This window comes from Acinonyx jubatus, chromosome A2 (assembly GCF_027475565.1).
Source record: "Acinonyx jubatus isolate Ajub_Pintada_27869175 chromosome A2, VMU_Ajub_asm_v1.0, whole genome shotgun sequence".
Lineage (NCBI taxonomy): Eukaryota > Metazoa > Chordata > Mammalia > Carnivora > Felidae > Acinonyx > Acinonyx jubatus.
In genome coordinates, this window is record NC_069383.1 from 155,236,939 (window position 1) to 155,245,170 (window position 8,232).

Below are 8,232 nucleotides of genomic sequence, written 5' to 3' on the forward strand. Positions count from 1 at the left end.
AAGTACTTAATGATGCATAAGCATATTTCAAAATGTTTAAAATAATAAATTACATATCTCTTTTACCCTGAAAAATGATGAAAAAAGAGTGACATTCTCCACAAGAATTTCATCTGTCCTGGGTGGCTCAGTCAGTTAGGCGTCCTACTCTAGATTTTGTCTCAGGTCATGAACTAAAAATATGTGAGTTCAAGACCCATATTGAGCTCTGGGCTGGCAGTGTGGAGCCTGCTTGGGATTTTCTCTTTATCCCTCTCATTGCTCCTCCCCAGCTTGTTCTCTTCTCTCTCAAAGGAAATAAATGAACTTTAAGGAAAAAAATAATTTCAATGCCATAAATAGCTTAATATGATGTAGAGAAAGGAATCCAAAGTACAAGGAGACTAGGGCATTGTGATGGGTTTATCTTGTGTGATTCAATACATCAACCCCAAATATACCCAAACTAAAGTTTCAGACGACATAAAATTCATAAGATCATTGAGAAATAGCTTGGGGAGGGCTATAATGTTTTCCTTGACAGACTCTACAGAGCTTCTCCCCCATAGGACAGACTTACCATGGACCTGCTAAAATTGAAATGCCTTTGTCGAAAGTTCAGCCCCTCCTGAACTGCCAGAGGCCATGACAGCAGTCCCAAACCATTTGAGGCATGTTATTCATAGTGCATAAGAATTAATCATTCTCATCAACACTGGTTGATCCACATGGATTTTTGACACATCCTGGTGTCTCCAAGAAACAAAAATAGATGGGAAGCTTAGTAATAGCCTATCTAATTTGTGTAAATAAAAAAAAATAAGCAAAAAAAACAAAAACAAAAACACAACCAACTCTAATAATCATGAAGAAAAGATAGACCTGACTCACTACAATGAAGGGTCATAATCTCTACCTATCAGTCCTGAGATTGTTCACTGCCCCAAATACTCAACTGATGTGACTATTTACACCTGACAGAAGGCTGTAAAATGGCAACAATTACTTTACATTTTCCTCCAAACCCAACCCAAAGGCTCTGAGGTGATGGCGCTGGCGAGCTTATAATGGTTCATGAGGACTGTGGTCTGAACTAAAATTGGTACCTTGATATTGGAAAAGATGAGAGTAATTATACCATGGAAACTGGCAAATGTTACAAATAAGCTCTCTTCTTTATTCTTTTGTTCTTAATTACTTCCTTTCTTCTTGCTTTCCCTGTTTCTTTTTCAGAGATAGTTCCATGAACATTTATCTGCATACTAGTGTTTGAAAGGACCTGTGGATATTTATCTGGAAAACTGTGAATAAGGGAATAGAAAATTACCATTATGGCTTACAATCCAGATGAGGGCCTCTGGGGTAGGTGAGAAAGAGACATTCATCTTATTCTGTCCCACAAGCCACAGGTCAAGTCCATAATTGCATCCTGTTCTCACTGCCTAATTTCTGGGATGCAGCATTAGAAAAGATGGAGGTGGCAATAGACAGAGTAGCCATATTGTGTGTGAGATCTGTGAAGAGTCTATTATGGTAGGAGGTGCTGAGGGAAATCACAGGACAGTGCTGCTGCCTACCAAATAGTAAAAGAAAAGTAATAATGCATCCCTGGGAAAATCACCAAGAATGCCACTATCAAGGCCTGAAAAATCAGGAGTTGCAATTTTTATTACCTTCACACTTCATTTATGTTTTGGACTGTGTGAGGGGAAACTGGAGACTGCATAGTGAAGGTGGATTATTGTAAACTAATCACAGAAGGTTCCAGGTGCCTAGGCTCTTGCAGATGTGATCTCCTTCCAAGGTGGATTGACTTAAAACTCTTGAAACTTGTATATAACCTGTGATAGGTACAATGATTTTCCTCGAAAAGCAGATACTCTGACACCTGCTTTCAACCCAGAGAAAAAGCATTTCACATTTACTCCATTGGCTCCTCCTATCACATTATAAGTACTCAATTTGCTATATTATGTATATGTTCTTAAATATCCATGCAATGGGGACACCTGGGTAGCTGAATTTTTTGAGCGTCTGACTTTGGTTCATGTCATGATCTCACAATTCATGGTTTCAAGCCCTGCATCACCCTCGTGCTGATAGCTCAGAGTCTGGAGACTACTTCTAATTTATTCTCTCTCTCTCTATCTCTTTCTCAAAAAAATGAATACACATTAAAATTTTCTTCTAAAAATCTGTGCAATGGAATTTAATACGATGACTAAACAGTTTTAAAGAAATTCAGTAGAGGGGTTCCTGGGTAGCTCAGCCAGATAAGAGTCCAACTCTTGATTATGGTTCAGATCAAAACTTCACAGTTTGTGATATTGAGTCCCACTTCATGCTCTGCGCTGACAGCATGGACATATCTTGGGATATTCCATCAATCTCCCTCTGGCTCTCCCTACTCATTCTTGCTATCCCACTCAAAATAAATAAATGAACTTTAAAAAGCTACAGACAAAATAGTTGCTTGTGATGTATGAAAACTTACAGCTAACTAATAAGGAGAAAAAATGCGCATTGCCAGCCTATGAACTGATACAAATATCATGATCTAGGTCTTCTAGGGTTTTAAGCCCTGTTACTCAAGTCTTTAGTCTGAAACAAAGAAACCTACATGCAGAGGTCTCTCGACTAAAGAGCTTTCTCAGGGCTTGCTTGATGTCTCTGTTCCTGAGACCATAGATGAAGGGGTTCAGCATGGGCATCACCACTGTGTACATGACTGAGGCTATGGCACCTGTGCTGGAGTTTTGTGAAGCAGCAGAATTAAAATACACACCAAGGCTTGTACCATAGAACAAGAACACAACTGAGAGATGAGACCCACACGTGGAAAATGCTTTATACTTGCCCTTCACTGATGAAATTCTCAAGATGGAGGCTACAATTCTAGAGTAAGAGGAGAGGATGCCAGTGAGTGGAACAACACCCAGAAGTGCACTTGCCAAATACATCGCCAGGTCATTGAGGAAGGTATCAGAGCAAGCAAGTTGGATCACCTGCTTAAGTTCACAGAAAAAGTGAAGGATTTCCAGATCTGTGCAAAAAGAGAGTCGCAAAATCAGTAAGTCATGTAACAGAGAGACAAGAACACTCAATAACAGGGATCCCAGAAGCAGGATGCCACAGAACTTGGGGTTCATGATGACCATGTAGTGCAATGGGTGACAGACGGCCACAAACCGGTCATAGGCCATCACTGTCAAGAGGAGGTTGTCAATTCCTGCAAAAAGCATGAAAAAATACATCTGGCTGAGGCAACCTTTGTAGGAGATCGCTCTGCTCTGCGTCTGGATGTTCAGCAGCATCTTTGGGATGGTGGTAGAGGTGAAACAGATGTCTGAAAAGGACAGGTTGGAGAGGAAGAAGTACATGGGCGTGTGGAGGCGGGAGTCCGTGATAATGGCCAGGATCATGAGCAGGTTCCCAGTGAAGGTGACCAAGTACAAGGACAGGAACAGCCAAAAGAACAATGACTGCAGCTCCCCCTGATCTGAGAGTCCCAAGAGGATAAATTCCGTAACATGAGTTTGATTTCTTCCTTCCATGTAATTGATGAAAATGGCTGGAACAGAGACAAGAACATTGGAAAGGCAGAAGCATGATCACAGAATTACAAGAAATGCTGTCTTTTCAAAATGCTTCATTCATTAATTCTTACACACTCCCTACCAATCTAGAATACACACCAGAAAATTTCAGGGACTCTCAAATGTCTATGTTTTCCATGAGTCTTAAATTGTTCACAATTCTTGTTCTGAATCAAAACAATTATCCAAAGCAATGTTCTCCATAAATTTCCTGTGACCTTTTTTTTTCCACCCGAGAAAATTTAACACATTATCTTGTGACAAGTATTTTTAACAGCATTGCACAAATGCAGTAGGAATGTGTGTTTCACCTTAACAAGACAGTCTAAGATGTGTCTGTGTCAGATGGAGGAACAGAATATTAATAAAGGAATAAATGGTGTTTCAGGTGGTGGTTACAACTAATAAGGAAAAAAGTTCGGGACACAGTAGTCCTAAGTGGAAGGAAAACCTGCCTTTGTGTCATGACTGATCAGGGGCTTCTGAGCTAGAAAACTCAAGGATGCATGAACCATGTGGATAACTTTGAGAAAACCAGTTAAGGCAGAGAAATCGCATGTGCAAAGACCTTGAGTCAAGAGCTCACCCAAAACCATCAGGCAATATAAAAGACAAAGTTGTGAGCAGAGCAGGTAACACAACGGGGGTAGGAGTGGGATGTAAATAAGAGAGAGAGGAGCTCAAAGCCTCCTGTATCAGTGGCTACATTCTAAGGCAATGTTGGGGAGAGGCCAAGATGGCGGAGGAGCATGGAAGGTTTTTTGCCTCTCTCCTCACTGAAATGCAACTAAATCAACACCAAACCGTCTTGCATATCTAGAAACCTGATCTGAGGAATAACACAACAATCTGCACAACTTGAACCACGGAATTTGGCAGGTACACAGCGTGGAGAGGTGAACTGGGGAAGAGAGAAGCTATGGAGGGCAGGGAGCTGTTTTTGCTTGTGGAGAGAGGATGGAGATGGGGGAGAGTATAGGAGAAGCACTGGCCAACAAAAAAGCAGCTGGAGAGAAAGAGAAGGAGTGGACTGAACAAAAACAGGGCGAAGAGAGAAAGGAGAGGGTTTCAATTTCATGAAGAGGCTATAAACAGGGAGCACAGAGTCTGAAACTCCACAGCTCGATACCTGGGAGAGCTCTGGTGGGAGGGCGTATCCCCAGAAACAGACAGCAAGGTCCGAGGGGTCCTCAGGCCACACGGGGAGAGGCAATTTCTCTGCTGGGAGGACATTTGGGAGAGGCCGTGCAGCCTCGCCACAGGCAAAGGTCCCAGCAGACCCTGGAGAACAGCCACATTGCTGCTGTTGGAACTAGGATGGTAAGGGTGAAGCCTGGTGCCAGATGGGTGCTGTGATTTACCATAATCCCTGAAATGCTGCTACTACACAATCACACCAACATTTTCTGGGGCACCTGGCCACAATCTCTGGGCATCTGCAGCAGCACGGTCACCCAAACGTATCAGGGGTGGGCGGGCACCAAGACATTGCTTGGTGGACCCTCCCCTGAGGGTCTGAGAGGGTCAAAGCTGCTTGGCCCTCAGAAATGGGGAGTTTGTAAACATTGCCCTATCTGAGATAAAATTTGGGAGGGAGGTGTCCTCTGGCAAGCTGACAGCTTGGTCACAGACAGTGGAGAAATGGGGAGTGGATGGAAGCCAGAGACAAAGGAAGGGTGCTTGATTGCCAGTCAGGGAGAGCACAGAGTTCTGATACTAGAGACTGGGTAGCTGGCTGACACCATTTTCCCCTCCCACATATGCGCATAAGCACTTACATGCACCACAGTGATCAACCCCATTAAACTAAGCAGAGTCATCTAGTGCAGAACGGAGTTGCTACACCAAGCAGTGCCCAACTGGGCCAACCACAATCTAGAGGAACACGACCAATCTCTCTGCTGCTTAGTTTACAGACTATAAAGTGCTTCATAGTTTGACTTCTAGGGGAAACTGGATGTAATTTTGATCGTATTTCATTCTGTTTCCTGGTCCATCTATTCAATATTTTTCTTTTTCTATTCTTTTCTTACTGTTGAAACAAAGGGAAAATTTTTTTATTTTATTTTCTGTCTTTATAAAAAAGATCTTTCTTTAAATTTTTCTATTATATTTTTTACTTTTTTGTAATTTTTTAAAATTCTATTTGATTTTCATCATTTCATTTTATTCTACTTTGTTGTATTCATGTTTTTAAATTTCAAATGTTTTCGGTTTTTTTCCATTTTTTTCTTTTCTTTACCTTCATTCTCTATTCTATCAAGCTTCTTATAACAACCAGACCAAAACAAACCTAGGAGCTAGAATCCTTTATTTTATTTTTTGTGTGTTATTTTTAATTTTTTATTTTTAATTTTTATTTACTTTATTAATCCCTTTTCTTACTCCAAAATAATAAAATGAAGGAATTCGCCACAAAGGATCAACAGGAAAAAATGACAGTGAGGGACTTAATCAACTTAATACAAGCAGGAAGTCTGAACAGAATTTAGAATCACAATAATAAGAACACTAGCTGGGGTTGAAAAAAGCATAGAATCCCTTTCTGCGGACACAAAAGAAGTAAAAGATAGTCAGGATGAAATAAAAAATGCTATACCTGAGATGGAATCTCAAATGCTTGCCATGGTGGTGAGGTTGGATGAAGCAGAGCAGCGAATCAGTGATATACAGGACAAATTTATGGAGAATAATGAAGCAGAAAAAAAGGAGGAAACTAAGGCAAAAGAGTACGATATAATATTAGAGAACTCAATGACTCATTAAAAAGTAGTAACATCAAAATCATATGGGTCTCAGGAGATGAAAACAGAGGAAAAGGGGTAGAAGGCTGATGTGAGCATATCATAGTGGAAAACTTTCCTAATCTGGGGAAAGACACAGCCATTAAAATCCAGGAAGCACAGAGAACTCCCATTAGATTCAACAAAAACCGACCATCAGCAAGGCATATCATCGTCAAATTCACAAAACACTCAGGCAAGGAAAGAATCATGGAAGCAGCAAGGGAAAAAAAGTACTTAACCTATAAGGAAAGACAGTTCAGGTTAACAGGAGCCCTTTCCACAGAAACGTGGCAGGCCAGAAAGGACAAGAAGGATATATTCAATGTGCTGAATCAAAAAAAAAAAAAATTGCAGCCAAGAATCCTTTATCCAGCAAGGCTGTCATTCAAAATAAGAGGAGAGATCAAAAGTTTCCCAACAAACAAAAACTAAAGGAGTTTGTGGACACTAAACCAGCCCAGCAAGAAATGTCTGGTAGGATCTCTGAGGAGAGAAAAGAGAAAAAAAAATCAACAAACACTAGAAAGGACCAGGCAACACCACCAGAAACTCCAACTCTACAGGCAACAATATGAATCAAATTCATACCTTTCAGTAATCACTGATTAACAAAGATTAACAACACTGATAAGCCCCTAGCCAGTTTGATCAAAAACAAAAAGGAAAGGACTCAAACAAATAAAATCAAGAATGAAAGAGCAGAGATTACAACCAGCACTGCAGAAATACAAACAAAAATAAGAGAATATTATAAGCAAGTATAGACCCACAAATTTGGCAATGTGGAAGAAATGGACAAATTCCTAGAAACATATAAACGACCAAAACTGAAACCAGAAGAAATAGAAAATTTGAACAGACCCATAACCAGTAAAGAAATTGAATAGTAATCAAAAATCTCCCAAAAAAACTAGAGTCCAGGGCCAGATGGCTTTCCAGGGGAATTCTAAAAAAACATTTAAGGAAGAGTTAACAGCTATTCTTTCAAAGCTGTTCCAAAAAATAAAAATGGAAGGAACACTTCCAAACTCATTCTGTGAAGCTAGCATTACTTTGATTCCAACACCAAAGACCCCACTAAAAAGGACCACTATAGCCCAATTTCCCTGATGAACAGGGACACAAAAATCCTCAACAAGATACTATCCAACTGGATCCAACAATGTATTGAGAGAATTATTCACCATGACCAAGTGGGATTTATACCGGGGATGTGGGCTAGTTCAATATCCACAAAACAATCGATGTGACATATCACATCAGTAAAAGAAAGGACAATAACCACATGATCCTCTCAATAGATACAGAGAAGGTATTTGACAAAATACAGCATCCTTTCTTGATAAAAACCCTCAAAAGAGTAGGGTTAGAAGGATCATACCTCAAGATCAGAAAAGCTGTATTTGAAAGACCACTGATAATATCATCCTCATTGGGGAAAAGCTGAGAGATTTCCCCCTAGTGTCAGGAACACGACAGGGATGTCCACGCTCACCACTGCTATTTAACATAATATTGGAAGACCTAGCCTCAGAAATCACATAACATAAAGGAATAAAAGGCATCCAAATTGGCAAGTAGGAAGTCAAAGTTTCACTCTTTGCAGACGACATGATACTCTATATGGAAATCCCAAAATATTCCACCAAAATGCCGCTATAACCGATCCATGAATTCATCAAAGTCACAGGATATAAAATCCATGGACAGAAATCAGAGCATTCCTATACACCAATGATGAAGCAATAAGACAGAGATATCAAGAAATCTATCCCATTGACAATTGCACCAAAAAACACAATACCTACGAATAAACCTAACCAAAGAGGTGAAAAATCTATACACTGAAACCTATAGAAAGCTTATGAAAG

General features: G+C 40.2%; 1 pseudogene; it reads right to left on the reverse strand.

Moving 5' to 3' along the window:
* Positions 1–848: 848 nt before the first annotated feature.
* Positions 849–3,795, reverse strand: LOC128314936 (olfactory receptor 7A10-like; annotated as a pseudogene).
* Positions 3,796–8,232: the final 4,437 nt, after the last annotated feature.